The sequence below is a fragment of the Ovis canadensis genome, chromosome 10 (assembly GCF_042477335.2).
Source record: "Ovis canadensis isolate MfBH-ARS-UI-01 breed Bighorn chromosome 10, ARS-UI_OviCan_v2, whole genome shotgun sequence".
Classification (NCBI taxonomy): Eukaryota; Metazoa; Chordata; class Mammalia; order Artiodactyla; family Bovidae; genus Ovis; species Ovis canadensis.
The window spans coordinates 37,236,559-37,253,318 of record NC_091254.1 but is presented as its reverse complement, the minus strand read 5'-3'; the positions used below and the strand labels follow the sequence as shown (position 1 = coordinate 37,253,318).

The following is a 16,760-nucleotide window of genomic DNA, read 5'->3' as shown; positions in this document are numbered from 1 at the left end:
GGACAGGGAAGCCTGGCGTGCTGCAGTTTATGGGGTTGAAAAGAAATGGACACAGCTTAGCGACTAAACAACAGAAGCCTACGTAACTGAATCAGGAGACTGTCAATATTTCCCAAAAGAACCTAATAATTGTACATGACCAGACTAAATGAGAACAGTTTGCATACACTGAGCTACAAGTGATCAACATGCTATATTTGCAGAATAGCTGAGAAAGAAAGTTGTGTTTGGGAATTAGCAGACAGAAGTTTGGTCTACTCCTAGATCTTCTGAATTTTGTTCTTTCCTTTTCCTCATTTAGGAATCATGACAGGAATCATGATACCCTGACAGAAATAGCAGCTAAGAATGACTGAACTCTGCGTCTGGAACTGTTCTCAGAATCTTATGCACTAAATTCTTTAAATGTTTATAATAACCCTAGGAAACAGCTGCTACAATATCCCCACCACTTTATAAATAAGGAGAGAAGCACAGAGAGACCGTGTTGACCCAAACTTACACCATTGACAAGGGACAGAGAGGGGTCTTGAACCCATGCAGTTGGGCACTGGTGCACACTGCCTGTCTCCAGAATATCACAGGAGATTCTGTGATAGATGAATGACATTTGGGTTTATAAAATTAACTGTTATACAAGGAAATGGCAACCCACTCCACTAATCTTGCCTGGAAAGTCCCATGGACAGAGGAGTCTGGTGGGCTACAGTTCATAGGGATCATAAAGAGTCAGGCCCGACTGAGTGACTAAGCATCCAAGGTAGTCCACGTATCACTAAGAGGAATACAAAATATTGTGGGGTTTCAAAGAAGGGAGAGAGAATATCTAATCAAAGAGATCTGGAATATTTTAGGGAGGAAAAATGGCTTTTGCTATTCATTTTATCCACAAAATTTTCCACAGTGTTTAATGCCAACTCTTCAAAGAGCTGCTAGCCAAGTAATAACTAAAAAATATATCCACACTAATGTGTACTCAGGAGAATATTCTACCATTTAAAGTAAGAAAATGAGACTTGAATAGTCACAAAATTAGTTTTTATTTAAACTTCATCAGTTCAGTTCAGTCGCTCACTCGTGTCAGACTCTTTGTGACCCCATGGACTGCAGCACGCCGGGCTTCCCTGCCCATCACTAACTCCCGGAACTTGTTCAAACTCACGTCCATCGAATTGGTGAGGCCATCCAACCATCTTATCTTCATATCCTGAGCTAATTTATGTCTTTTTTAAAGTATTGGTTTGGCCAAAAATTTGTTTGGATTTTTCCATAAGATGCTATGTTAAAACCCCAAGAAACTTTTTAGCCAACCCATATGTCCGAACGGAGTCTTTCTGTTGCTACTTTCTTTACTAGGTGAAAAAGTATTTGCATTTTTACAAGTATATTGAATCTAACATGCCTATCAAAAAGTACGCACACAAGGGCAGGGATCAAAGAATTTTCATAAAGTCAATATCACCTCATAACCTTTACTTGGGCTTCCCAGGTGGCTCAGCGGTAAAGAATCTGCCTGCCAATGTAGGAGAGGGGGCTTCAATCCGGGGTTGGGAAGATCCCTTGGAGTAGGAAATGGCAACCCATTGCAGTATGCTTGCCTGAAGAATCCCATGGACAGAGGGCCTGGCATAGGTTATACTCCATGGGATTGCAAAAGAGTTGGCCTTGACTTAGCGACAAAACAACAATCTTTACTCAGGTTAAAAAACAAAATATGACTGGCACCTCAGAAGCATTCTTCTGCTCCTCTTTAATCACCACCCTATCCCAGGGTAACCATTATCCTAACTTTAAATAGAATAGATTGGTTTGCCTGACTTTGTACTGATATGAATGGAATCATAAATTTTGGGCTCTTTTGTTATGGTTTCTTTCCTTCAACATTGTTTGTAAGATGTTTATGTCATCCATATGGTTGACCATCACAGTAATTTGTTTATTGTAATTGCTGCATGGCATGCCATTGGGAATATACTACAAGTTATCCACTTTACTGTTGAAAGGTCTTTTGATAGTTTCCATTTTTTCTTTGGTACAAAAGATGCTTCTATGAACATTCTCCTACATGTCTTTTCATGCACATAACTACATATTGCTGTCTGAAATATATCTAGGACTGGAATGATAGATTATAGGGTATCAGTCAGTTCAGTTCAGTTCAGTCACTCAGTCGTGTCCAACTCTTTGTGACCCCATGAATCGCAGCACGCCAGGCCTCCCTGTCCATCACCAACTCCCGGAGTTCACTCAGTCTCATGTCCATCGAGTCGGTGATGCCATCCAGCCATCTCATCCTCTGTCATCCCCTTCTCCTCCTGCCCCCAATCCCTCCCAGCATCAGAGTCTTTTCCAATGAGTCAACTCTTCGCATGAGGTGGCCCAAGTATTGGAGTTTCAGCTTTAGCATCAGTCCTTCCAAAGAACACCCAGGGCTGATCTCCTTCAGAATGGACTGGTTGGATCTCCTTGCAGTCAAGGGACTCTCAAGAGTCTTCTCCAACACCATAGTTCAAAAGCATCAATTCTTCAGTGCTCAGCTTTCTTTACAGGGTATATAGGCATCTAAAAAGGTACTTCCTACCTAGAAATTAAGCTCAGTTTTGTGTGAGTATTAGCCAGAGTCACATCAGAAAGCCTTAATAAAATAAGCATCAGTTGTGAGAATGGAAGTGTCAACATTCATACAACATATGCATCCTCATTACTCTTTCTAGAGTCAAATTTAGGCCACTGTTCAGCGGGAACTTCTCGAGGGACTGGTTCTTGTCATCTTTCGAGAAATTGCTTTTACTCTTTCATACTAAACTTTAGGGCACGTGCTTCAGTACATCTAAAAATGTCCTAGGGGTTCCTGGTGGTCCATTGGTTAAAACTCTGTGCATCCAATGCAGGGGACTATGTTCGATCCCTGGTGGGGAAACTAAAATCCCATATGCTGCACAAGGGGGCAAAAAAAATAGTGTCTTCAAGGTCAGTGTTGACTAGAGTGCAGCGAGCACAGGGTCCCCTGCTCTTGCTGGCATGGGCTCTCTCTCGGGACACTTGGGTCACTTGTTCTGGTGCAATGAAGCAAATTTCACACTGAAGGCTTCAAGCCCCTTTTGCTGTGGGCTCATTTCTTGTCATTTGTGCTATATCGTGCTATGAAATGTTTGTTTATGAAATCATAACAAAGGGCATAATAATGCCAATTATTTGTCTCATCTCTGCCCAAACACCTAAAGGGCATAATCTCTTGGCAGTTGAGGGTTTTCTCCATGCTTATTGGCATTTAGATTCTTGGGAATGTTAGACCATTTGGGGTACAGTAAACTGAGAGAAAACAGCATGTTAACTTTTTTCAAAGCATAACCAAGTTGCTAGAATCAGGCCAAATCAATGTTTTTGTCTCTATACTGGGCATGGTATTTTTCTTTAAAAACACTTATAATTCAAGGGACCATTCAGACGTTAAAGTCTAGGCGTCTCCCTCCGCTAACCCCTGAGTAGCACATGATCAGGTCATTTTGCAAAAAAAGCAAATACCTCAGCCCTGCTACAGGCCAACTTGGCCTGTGCTTTTTGTAATAGCAACCCAAGGCGGAAACATCTGGAAAAATACCATGACTGAGCTGGTGGGATCAAAGACCAATGTGAAACGGTCTATTGTTAATTTCCAGGAACTGACACAGAGTGTAGAATGAAATAATTCAGTTGGCCAGGAATCTTGCCCGATTTCTGAAAGGCTTGCATATCACTGTATTGTCTCACCAGACAGTAGAAGGAAAAGTAGCTCAGTAAAGTTGGGGGAAAAGAAATCTTGGTGCGTGTGTGTAAGTGTGTATGTGCGTGCAGGCAGTGTGTGTACATACGTGCGAGACAACTCAAATCTGTAATCAATATGTTCCTGGTGGATTCCTCTGATGGCAGGGGCAACTTGCCATAAAAGTCTCGAAAGAATACAAAGATCAGCTGAAAGAACACTTAAGTCCTGAACTGTGTTTGCAAAGAAGCATCTTGGTTCCCCACCAGACTGAATTCCAGAGGCCACGGCTGTCTGGTTTATCCTTGCTCTCCATAGCGAATGGTCAGGGTCTGGTATATAGTTTGCAATATCCAAAAATCTATTGGGTGAAGACTAAATGAATTTATAAATGAATGGGACAATAAATAAAACAAGCAGCCAAGCTCCACAGTCTAAGGGCTGAATTTGACTCTTGTCAACCGTTTCCCATTGGCAGTCAATTTATCTCCCTGACCTTTAGTAAAAACACTAAAGAAATAGGGGAGAAAAGAAAACAGTATTACCTAGCTTGAGTGGATATTTGATTTTGAAGTGAAAGCCCCTCAGTTGTATCCGACTCTTCGCAACCCCATGGACTGTATAGTACATGGAATTCTACAGGCCAGAATACTGGAGTGGGTAGGCTTTCCCTTCTCCAGGGGATCTTCCCAACCCAGGGATTGAACCCAGGTCTCCCGCATTGCAGGCGGATTCTTTACCAGCTGAGCCACATGGGAAGCCCTATTTGATATTAGGTAGTTAACAGAATAAGGACTAGAAACACCTTTCAGATTTCACTTCTCTATTCCGCTGCCCATGGGAAGTGTTTAATGGGAAAGGAATGGATGTAGGTTGAAGAAATGTCCAGTGGGTGAAATTATGCATATACGCTTGCATACATGGTGGCTCAGACAGTAAAGAATGCAGAAGACCCAGGTTTGATCCCTGGGTCGGGAAGATCCCCTGGAGAAGGGAATGGCTACCCACTCCAGTATTCTCACTTGGAGAATTCCATGGACAGAGGAGCCTAGAGTCCATGGGGTTGCAAAGAGATGGACACGACTGAGCGACTAACACTTTCACTTTCATTTACATACATGTGCCAACCTCTGAAAGCAGAGCATTGAGTAAACATAAACCACAGTGGGGACGGTAAATAAAAATCAGTATTAGCTAAAGTCTTTGCTAGGATTATGACTATTGAAAAGATCTGGGGGGAAAATCTGAACAACCAGAATCAGGCTCTATGGTATCTTTATCTGTTTTTTCTATTCATCTACCCAAAGGTCTAGGACAATGCCTGACACATTATAGACGCGCGGCACTTATTTGCTGAATGGACAAATAAACCTTAAAACGCTAAAATGAAAAAAATCGGGGGAGATAGCCTTAAAGAATATTGTGTTCATCACATTAGTTGGCCGGTTCACTTACTCTACATCTTCTCAACTGAAGGCAGAGGTCATCAACACTGTCCAACTGGGGTGCTACATAATGATACCTGTGACTGTACAGTTTAAAGGATAAAAGGATGGAGAATAAAAGGTTTTCTCTTCTCCCATCTACAACCTTTTCTCCTTTTCCCTACAACCTTAATACTTGGGTGATAAAGTCAGAAGTCTGAAGAACAGCAGAACCAGATTCACCTATTTAATGTGTGATGCATTATTTAGTTATAAGAAGGAAGAGAAAGTGCCAGCTTTCTCTCTTTTACAGTGTATGCGAACATAAATCAAATACAGGAAGGTTGTAAAGCCATCGTGCAATTTTTAAACTTTTATAACTCTGGTGTCAGGGGTGTTAGAAATCATTTGTAAATGGCATGCAAATCAAATTTGCTTCCTCAAGTTGTTAAAACCTCCGTACTGCTAGTCCCAGCACCATTTTTTTTTTAATCTCATTGCCTATAATAGGTATATAAACATTTGTCACAGGCAGGCATTGAAACGATGAATATGTTTTGCACAAGCACATGAGGTTATTTTCATAAAGGTGAAGACATTTTTGTTTTAAAGTGTCATTTACAGATTTCTTCTCACCTTGCCTAGAACTCAGGTTATTACAAATTTAGAAAAGCCCAAGGGTGTATGGAAACTCCTCTCAACTTCAGGAAGAAACAAAGCTGGAATAGACAATGTTGTTTTCCATTATGCTTCTTATCTGTTTCTTTTCTTTGCTGTGAAATCACTCTGGCTTATTCATACCCTTTGGAGAATGAGACTGTGTTTTACCATAAAGACTGACTACTCAGTCATTCTCCCCAAAGGCAGTGTCTGTTGCGAGAGAATCTGTGGGAATCCCTTGACTTTGGCTTGTGTGTGGATTGACAAGGCTAAATTGGGTCCGAGCTGCTCGCTGCATAATATTAGATGAGACAAGGGCTGCAAGGGGGAATCCGCGAGAGGCTTCCCTTCCTACAAGCATAAACTGAAGCCAAAGTGAGATATCTTGCTTTGCTTTTATAAAACACATCTTTCTGTACCCGTCTATCATTTAATCCCTAGCATCTCTTAACTTTCCTCTCCCTCGAAAGGGCAAACAGAAGGAAGAAAGGAGTCGTATCAATGACGAAGTTTCTTTCAGCAAAAATTCTTCCTTGTTAGCCATTCTGCAAAAGTTCATTAGCTGAATAAACCATTCTCTGCAGACCTCATCTCTATTCCTCTCTCCTTTCCCCTCCCCCTTCCTTTCTTTTTAACCTTTCAGTGCAGAATTAAGTCTTTGTGATATTCAGCACATCAATGAACTCTCGCCCAGCCTGGGGGGAGCTCGGGGGCCAGGGCAGGGGCGAATCCGTGGGCTGCATTCCAATTCAGTGAGGTGGTGACAAGGAGCCCAGCCCAGTCTTCAAATGGACCCTGTGTCTGCATACGATTCATAGCCCGAACCTGTTTAGAAAGGGACAGAAAGGAAGCAGGCATGGGATTTGGAGTTATAGAGTCAGTATTGTGGCAAGATTTAGAGCATTATGGGGGTGAGAAAAAGAGGATTTATTCTTGAGTCCTGGCAGCACTCAATCCACTGGCAGATCTGCTTGAAAAGCAGGCCAGTGACTTTATACAGCAGCTTCCCAAATAAGCTCAAATTAAAACAAAACCAAACCCGCGACTAGTCTTCCCACCCCAGCAGCCCACTTCTACCCTCTCATGGCAAAATAAATGAATGGGTAATGAATGGATGGATGAAATGCACAAGTCCTTTTCAACTATAGCTGGTTCTGTCTATGAGTTTGTTTCTTTCTGGATGATGTAGGGGCAAAAGATGAATTAGCTGCTAATGCTTTTCATGAGATTTGGGGAAAACTGCGGCAGGGATATTTAAACAGTGAACTTAGAGAACGAATTAATTTAAGAGTTCTCATTTATCCACATGGAGTGTAATAGATTCAAAGCTACATAATCGATTGGCTAGACATACTCTGATTCCTAAAAGTTTCAAGGAAAAGATTAAAGCTTTTTTGAAAGGATGCAACAGAACTAATACTGGAGTTAAAAGGCACTGGCTGTGTCTTATTTTTTTATTACCCCCTGATTTTAAATAAATTTATTAAATAAATTTTAATAAAATGCATTTACATTTTATCCAGCAATCTCCTTATAATATACATGGCTGAATATTAAAAACGGTAGGCGCTAATATCACTTTGAATAAGCTGATGCTTATCCTACATTTTAAACGATAGATGTCTCAAGACCCTCATTAAGGCAGAATGCCTCAAAGCTCCAGATAGCAGCTATGCATTTTCTTCAGTTATCCAAATAAAATATCTGATTTAGTCACAGAAATCTCACAATAATTGTCTCATCTTTGGGAATTTAAACAGCTTTGCCTTTCCTATTTACACTCTCAGTTATCTCTGGCATTAACTATCCACTGTGGTCAACTAGCCCTGAAGACTGTATAGTCATGTTCATCGTAAGATGCCTGGGAGCGTAAAGGTGGAAAAGGGATTCCAATAATTAATGATATATAAGATGCTGCCAATGACCAACCAAGAATTCCAAATCTGCTATTTCTGAAAGGTTTCAGCAGTGCTACTCTGCTCCCTCTTTTTTTTCCCCCCTAGAAATAAGAGATGGATTAAGTCCAGTTTGTCAACAGGTATAGATTTTAAGTCTTGAGTGTGCTAATCTATCCACTTAGTTTATCGAAACAGTCCCATGGGGGACTTCCCTGCTGGTCTAGTGGTTAAGACTTCACCTTCCAAGGCACGCAGTGCAGGTTCAATCCCAGCTCAGGGAGCTAAGATCCCAGGTGCCTTGTGGCAAAAAAAGACCAAAATGTTAAGACAGAAGGAATATTGTAACAAATTCAATAAAGACTTTAAAAATGGTCCATATCCAAAAAAAGAGTCAGTCCCATAAAACCCAGGACAATTTGTATTCTCCTATGTATACTGACTTCAATCTTGCTTACAAAAGAGAACAAACATTTTTAAATGTGGAATAAATTATACAGAATAAGGGCTTGTTTCTCTACTCTGGGACATCTTGCTTCTTGCAAAGCACAAGCATAATTTCATTGCCTCTCTTCAGTGAGTTGAGACTGATGTCATTGGCTAGGACCACAGTGATCTGAGGTCAAAGTCTTTTATATCACTGAACAAAGAAAGAGAGGAGCATTTTCAGGCAGCTTTAGATGAAATGCTTTCAAAACCAATTTGGTATTCCTACCCTCTTCTCTAAAAACAGAAGTGAAGAAAAGTATTATAATTCTTATTTAACGAAATGCACTAAAAAATTCTCAGTAAAAATCTTTACAGCCAATAAATTCTGCATTCACTGTGTGTGAAGTAAGAGTTGAGTTCATATTCTCATATTAATTAAAATGTTTTAACTTCCACTAAAGCTACTGTATTCTTAATCACTTGGGCAAACTGGTTTAAGTTGATAATTCCTCCTAAATCCCAATTTTTATTGAAATTTTTAATCATTATGAGTTCTGCACTACCAGCCTCAAATTAAAAAAAAATACATTCCCCTGCCAACAAGGAATTTAGAAATGATTTTTCTTTGTTTCTTGGGGATTTTTTTCCCAATTTGAGGCTTGTCAAAACAGATTAGGATTAACGAAAAGGTTTTCTAAAGATATATTTAATGTCCCTGACCTGGGTAGAGTGGCACCTGGTTGGTGGCACCTGTCTCATATCAATGAAGGACAAAACAACTCCTTGTTTATCCCAGCTTGGCTTTTGCTCTGTGCCCATGCCTGGTTCATGCCCTGGACACATGGAAAGAAAAAAAAAAAAGAAAAGGGAAAAAAAAAGATATATTTAAAACCCAAGTACATTTTCTAACTGTTAATAGCTGTTAATATTTCTTTCACAGAAGCAAAAATGGAGCAATGATTCTCAGCAAAGTGACCAAAGGCACAAAGAGGTTTTATAGACAAAACACACAGCTTAATAGCCTATGTGTTTCTAGAAAATCTGGATCACCAGCTGCGTTTGCACCTGCTCAGCTGCCCTGACCTTTCTTTATATTATCAGGCAAGCCTCCTTCAAACTGGACTCTCTAGAATCTGTACCCATTGTTTCCCTGCAGCTCCCTTCCTCACTCATGTAAACCACACCCTTGGAAATAAGGCGTATTTCCCAAAGACTGTAGGAGAAGGCGATGGCACCCCGCTCCAGTGCTCTTGCCTGGGGAATCCCATGGATGGAGGAGCCTCGTAGGCTGCAGTCCACAGGGTCGCGAAGGGTCGGACACGACTGGGCGACTTCGCTTTCACTTTCCACTTTCATGCATTGGAGAAGGAAATGGCAACCCACTCCAGTGTTCTTGCCTGGAGAATCCCAGGGACCAGGGAGCCTGGTGGGCTGCCGTCTATGGGGTCGCACAGAGTCGGACACGACTGAAGCGACTTAGCAGCAGCAGCAGCAGTGCCTGAAGACTATGGTCTGGGTCACTATGCAGTCAACATACAGAGTATGCCTGAGTCCATCAAAGTGTAATCTGTACCTCAGCTTGAATCCCATTAGGTGGATTTGATGAATGGACCATTCACCCTTTGTGTCTTATTTCTATAGGTAGTAATTAATGTTGTTAGCATTATTAGGGGAAAAGACTTTGCCATTTAAAAGAACTGCTCTAAAGGAAGCACAGAGGAAAATGTTCCCATTCAGAAACTGGGACCCAGCCCATCAGTTTTAACACATCAAAATTACAGGAATTTTTTTATACTTAGGTGGTGGCTCAGATGGTAAAGAATCTGCTGGAATGCAGGAGACTTGGGTTCAATCCCTGGGTCAGGAAGATCCCCTGGAGGAGGAAATGGCAACCCACCCCAGTATTCTTGCCTGGAGAAGCCCATGGACAGAGGAGCCTGGCGGGCTACAGTGCATGGGGTCACAAAGAGTTGGACATGACCGAGGAACTAACACTTTCACTTTCATAACTCAAGACCCCTCCAAGAGCTGGCTTGCAAAAAACAGGAGACGCCAGCTTTGTGATATCTGGAGAGGGAAGAAAATCCCTTAGAACTCTTAGCAAAAGGCAGGGGCAGGGGACTTTGTCTAAAGTTAGAAAACTTTCAAAAGGTTATTTGAAAGTCTTGAAAGAACTGTATCTTTACTTTCATTGTAAGAGATACTTAGGGGATGTACTTAGTATATAGCTCAGAGAACTATACTCAATAACATGTAGTAATCTATAATGGAAAAGAATCTGAAAAGGTATATATATATATATATGTACATGTATATATTTAACCACTTTGCTGTACACCTGAAATTAACCCAGCATTGTAATTCAACTATACTTCAATCAAAAGAGGGGCATAAATATGGTGAGAGGTGGAAAAGGAGGCTCTTCCTGGCATGTGGCTGCAAATAACAACTAGAGGTAAGATAAAAACTCCCATGAATTCTAGTTTGTTTTTGCCCTGCAGTCTTGACTTTGTCCTGGAAAAAAACTTTCCTCCTTTCCTACAGTGCTGTTCTTATAAACAGCAATACCTTGTCTTTTAAATTCTCAAAACTAAGGAACAGTTTGGATGTAGAATTGAAAAGCAGTTGTGCTCGATCATTTTTGTTTTGCCAGGAGGACATTCTTCCTGCTGGTGGTAGCAATATCTAATATCTGTCTATCAGATCATGAAGAAATTCTAAATTACAAGTGTAGATGCCCATAGCACAGAAAGCGGAGAAAGTCGAGTGATGCTTTCCTATTATGTCCCCAACCACCAGGCTGTCAATCATGGAGAAAAGGTGAAAGACTGAAAGTAAAACTTCAAAATGCCCCCAAGTGATGCTTGGATATCATATTTGCTATTGATTTAAAATTCAATTAAAAAGATGCTTTTGAAGGATTCTGCAAAATACAGCTAATAATTTAAAATTACTCTTTATAGATTCTGCTGAATGTTGAATTCATAAACTTTTAAGCCTTAGGTTCATAACCTACTAATCACACACATACCGTGATGAAACAGATTTCAGCTTTAAGACTGATCCTACATATTGAAAGAATTTAAAAACCATTCTCAGTGTCATTTAGATGATTTCATTGGGTGAATGACCGTCCACTGTTCCAATTTTTGTTTTACAAGGTATGAAATCAGATGTTTCACACCAATAATTATCATCATTTCCAAATGAACATACATTGGCAACATCCCATGTTAATGGACTGACAAGTTCAAGGTTCAAAGTTCGTTCCCACTGTGAAACAATGGGGATATTAATGGGGCCATTTTGGAAACTCACAGCTATCATCTGTTTCTGCTTATGTAAAGCAGTGCAACACACAGACCTTGGAGCTGGGAGGATGAAGAAGAGTTGAAAAGTGACTTCAGAATGCTAGAAATTGAAGGCAAGCTACATGAACAAGGCTATTTATATAACATATTTGGATTCTGTTCCCCTCCCTGGCAAAACACACACTTACAAAAACCAAACTGAGGAATATGATTACTCATGACGACAATCAAGCAGACTGGCTATCTTAAAACTTGACCTGCACGTAATAGAAAGAAAGAAGTAAACACAGACAGTTGGTTTGGATGTTTTGTGGTTTATTTACTTTTGCTGAAATCTTCAGGAGATAACCTTGTCTCATGTTCCATTTAGCAGATTACGTCAGAGATGAGTCAGAGTCAGTAACTTCTGAGCAAGTACTAAGAAAAGGCAAGTTATAAAAGAGGTTATACTGTTATCATGATCTACATAAAAACATCAGCAGACTATGTGGTATGTGTTAATATTAGGTATTATTAATTTTTTAAAAATGATGCTGGTATATTTCATTTCAAGAAAATACAGAGGGTGACAGCCTCAAGTTCCCTATAAAAGCAAACTATTTAAGCCCAAAGCTCTCATTCCAGTTCCTTTCCCTCCATAGTTTATTTTAGGTCAGGAGTCTCATTTGTGTGGCTTTTACTGGAGCCAAGAACTAGCAAAAGGATGCTTCATGTGTATAATTCTCCACCGGTCTCTTACAGTACCCAGATTATCTCAGGCATTACACATGAATGTACCTGGCTGGAATAGTAACAATGCTTCGATATGCCAAATGACTTTAAGTCTTGCTTCAGGAATACGTGACGCATAGTGCAATGAACACAGTGCAATGAGACAGTCAAAGTTATACGGACTGTACAGCCTTAAGGACTTCTACACTATTGTGCAATCATTGCCAGAATTCATCTCTAGGATGCTTTCTTCATCCCGAACTGAAATCCTCATTAAAAAATAACTCCCTATTCTCCCAGTCTCCTCACCCCTGCTAACCAGTATTCTGCTTTCTGGCCCTGTGGATTCAACTAATCTAGATTATCTCATGTAAGTGAAATTGCTGCTGCTGCTGCTAAGTCGCATCAGTCGTGTCCCACTCTGTGCAACCCCATAGACAGCAGCCCACCAGCCTCCCCCATCCCTGGGATTCTCCAGGCAAGAACATTGGAGTGGGTTGCCATTTCCTTCTCCAATAAGTGAAATTAGGTTGGCTTAATTTTAAAAGGCTCAAGTAGAATAATATTTACTTATCTCAAGAAATGAACATGCATGGGATTTCCCTGGTGGTCCAGTGACTGGTTTTCACTGCTGAGGGTGTGGGTTTGATCCCTGGTTGGGGAACTAGATCCCGCAAGCTGAGTGGTATGGCCAAAAGAGGAGAAAGAAAGAAACATCAAGCTAATTAAGTTGCTTGTTATTTATGTATGTGTCACCCTCTTTTGTTTTTTGTTTTTGGCTTGAGCATCTTTAATTCTGAATAGAAACAAAAAAATCCTCACTGTCTGCTCTAAAATGATTATAAATCCATTTAGCTTACTTTGTATGCTTTTCCTTTTTCAAGAAACTCACTTGTCATTCATCTCCTATCATAAACCAGATACTATGTTAGGCAGACCTGGAGGATAAAATGGCGATCAAGACAGACAATAGTCCCCATCCTCACATACCTTATGGTGTAGTGGGAAAAACAGTTAACAGAGCATTCGAAAGGCTCTAATAAAGGTTCTGACAGGAGAAATGCAGGGTGCTTCCAGATACACAAAGCAGAAGCATTAGACTCAGCTGGGGAAAGGTAAGTTTCTGGGGAAAAGAAATGTATAAGCTGAGACATGAAAGATAAGTGAGAATTAGGAGGTGGGAAAGAGTGATTCCAGAAACAGGAAAGAGTATCTGTGAAAAAGGACCTGAAAGAATTTCAATGGAGAAAGAGGCAAGCAAGAGAAAGGGACCAGAGAAAGGTGAGATAAAGTGGGAACAGAGCACAGTGGACCTTCTGGGCATCACGTTGATTAGTTGGCACTGTTTCCAAAGCAACGGAGAGCTGTAGGAGTCTCTGCAGTATTGTGACATGATTATACTTCAGAATGCTCGTTCTGACTAGAACCGAATTAGGAGTGGGAGAAACTGGACTAGGTAAAACAAACCAGGACATTATGGCAGAAATCCAAAGATGACAGCAGCATGGGCTGTAGTAAAGGCAATGGAGGGATTAAGTGAAATCTCCTTTATGTTGACTCTCCTTTATGTTCTCATAAGCCAGTATAAATACATATATATATATATAAAGTTCCTTTGGGTTTTTCCGTAAGATGTTGAGGAACTTTGCGGTCAACCCAATACATATTATATACACACGCACAAACACACACACACATACACACACACATGTATTTTAAAGAACATATACAAAATAGCTAGATAAAATCATGGTTATTCCTAAAAGGGCTCTAGCATTAAAATGAAAATATATATGAAAATTATGTGAAATTAGATAATAAAATGAAAGGGTTTTTAAAAACAGTTGGACCTTAGATTTGGAAATTCAGTAAAAATTAGAAACAGATTTCCGTCTTAGAGACTCAATCCCACAATTTGGAGAAATAAAGTTTTAAATAAATGAAAGTTGTGAAAATGAGAAACTCCAAGTAGTTAAAGAGAGACTGCCAACTAAAGCTGTCCACAACTGCCCATGAGCTTAGCCTCCTCACTCTGACGATAATAATGTGGGCTGTGTCGGAAACATTCACATTGTGGGCATGAGAAATGCAAGGCACATGAGTGAGGGAACTGCAAAGTGGAGCTCCAGAAAAATTAATTTATGTGCCAGGCAGTGAGATGAAATCCAATTTAAAATTATGGGAGGAGGTGTTCTCTGGTGCTCCAGTGGTTAAGAATCCACCTTGCAATGCAAGGGACACCGGTCAGCCCCTGATCTGGGAAGATCCCACATGATAACAGAGTAGCTAAGTCCATGCACCGCAACTACAGAGCCAGTGCTCTAGAGACCTCCAGCACGTGCTGCATTTACGGAACTCTGCGCACCTAGAATCCATGCTCCACAACAAGAAAAGCCACTACAATGAGAAACCCGTGCATGTCAATGAAAAATCGGCCCTGCTTGCTGCAAATAGAGAAACCCCATGTGCGGTAATGAAGAAACACCACAGCCAATAAATAAATAAATCTTTTAAAAATATATTAAAAAATTTATAGTTTTTTACAAAGTTAAAAGAATATTATATTTTTCAAAATGATGAAAACATCCTATATGAAATGTAAAATTCCAGAGATATGGAATCTTTGTGGCTATCATCTCTCATTTTTGTCTGCAACAAATTAGTATGAAGTTTAGAGAGAGGGCACCAAACATGTTTATAATATTTCCCAGAACTCTTAATAGTAATAGGGCAGTCCATCTTAGCATTTTTTGACTACTAATTCTACGGTTTTAATTTGTACCCTTAAATTGTTTTAGATAGATTTAGTAAGTATAAACGATGTACAATAAATTCCAAATATTTCAAATATGCATGCTAAGTGGAGTCCAGCTTTTATTAATAGTAAGACTCCTTCCTGGGAAGTATTGTCTCCTATTCAATTTTCTGAAAGAGATTTGTAGAATTAATATTATTTCTAAATGGTTGGTAGAATATACCAGAGACGTCAACTAGGCCTGGAGTTTTCTTACAGAGAAGGTATTTGTTTACAAATTCATTAAAAAAAATAGAAACAATCTTTATTGTTTCTTCTTTGGTTTGTGTTTTTTGAAGGAATTTTCCATTTCATCTTAAGTTGTCAAATTTATTGGCATGCAGTAATTCATAATATTCCCTTATTATTCTTTTAATACCTATAGAATCTTTAGAGATATCACCTCTCTCATTCCTAATATTTGTAATTAGTGTCCTCTCTCCTTTTTTCCCTCTAATCAGTCTGACTAGAGCTTTATTAATTTTATTGATCTCCTCAAAGAAATAGCTTCAGATTTCTGCAATTTTGTCATTGTTTGTCTGTTTTATATTTCATTGATTTCCACTCTGTATTTATTATCTCCTCTCTTTACTTTTGATTTCATTTACTTTTTTTTTTTACTTTTAAAGTGGAAGTACGGGTCATTGATTTGAGACATTTATACTCTAACAAAATAATACTCTATTAGAGTAAGTTTCCCTCTAAATATGTGCTAGCAGCATTCCACAAATTATTATATATTTGTCTTTATTTTCATTCAGCTTGAAATACTTCCTAATTTCTCTCTTTATTTCTCCTCAAATCATGGGTTATCTAGAAACATCTTTTTTATTTTCTAAATTATTGCTAACTTTCAGATATGTTTATGGTATGTATTTCTAAGTTAATTCCATTCTGGTCAAACAACATATATCGTATGATTTGAACTTTTACAAATTTATTGACACTCATTTTATAGCTTGGAAGATGATCTATCTTGACAGCATTCCTTTTACACTTGAAAAAATTGTGTATTCTGCTGCTGTAGGGTTGAGTGTTCTGAAAATGTCAATTAGGTCAAGTTGGTTGACAGTGTTGTTGATGGATTCCACAGTTCAGCCAACTTTGTCAAGTTTTGATGTATCTTCAAAGGAGAATATCCATAATTATCTGAAAATACAATTTCCTTTTACAACACATATCTGTGTGAACATAGATTTTCTTCATAAACTTATTCAAATCAAAATATTGCAACAGATTGACTGCACAGATATGAAATTTACTTGTCTTCTTTTAAACCACATGTTTAAGAAATTTACAGAAACGTAAACCAATGTCATGCTTAACTATATTTTATTTGGGAAATATAGTTATTTATATTAACATGTATTGGGCTTAAAATTTTGAAATAAATAAATGTTATAAAGCCCAGTGATGATGCTGTGCTTTATGTAATCATACCTGTCGCAGGTTGCACGTCAAATGATATTGAACGTGCCACCCCGTCATGCACTCTCTCTTTAGCATCCCACTGCACACCTAACAAGAGCCTTGAAACAGAGCTGCAGTCCAAACAAAGGTGGAGGGCGTGAGAAAAGCGACCTAAGCTTTGGGTACACTTGGTCACTTGACGGCTCTGTGGTTCAGCCACTGGAATCCATCAGAACTGGGAGGAAACCCACAGTCCTGAATCCCTCCATGTGTTTTATAACCTCTCTAAATCTCAGTTTCTTCACCCAAAAGTGAGGAGATTTACAGAGTTATCATAATATGTGGTGTGTATGTTATTCACTCAGCCATGTCCGACTCTTTGCA

At 39.4% G+C, this 16,760-nt stretch overlaps 1 protein-coding gene and 1 non-coding gene across 3 annotated transcripts in view; one reads left to right on the top strand and one right to left on the bottom strand.

Annotated features, from left to right (window-relative positions):
- LHFPL6 (LHFPL tetraspan subfamily member 6) overlaps positions 1-16,760 on the bottom strand; it is a 236,031-nt gene that overhangs the window by 67,118 nt on the left and 152,153 nt on the right. The gene's annotated exons all lie outside the window — the stretch shown is intronic.
- On the top strand, positions 8,861-8,995 carry LOC138447029 (small nucleolar RNA SNORA48). Its single transcript, XR_011259661.1, has one exon. It is a non-coding gene; the product is annotated as a small nucleolar RNA SNORA48 (small nucleolar RNA).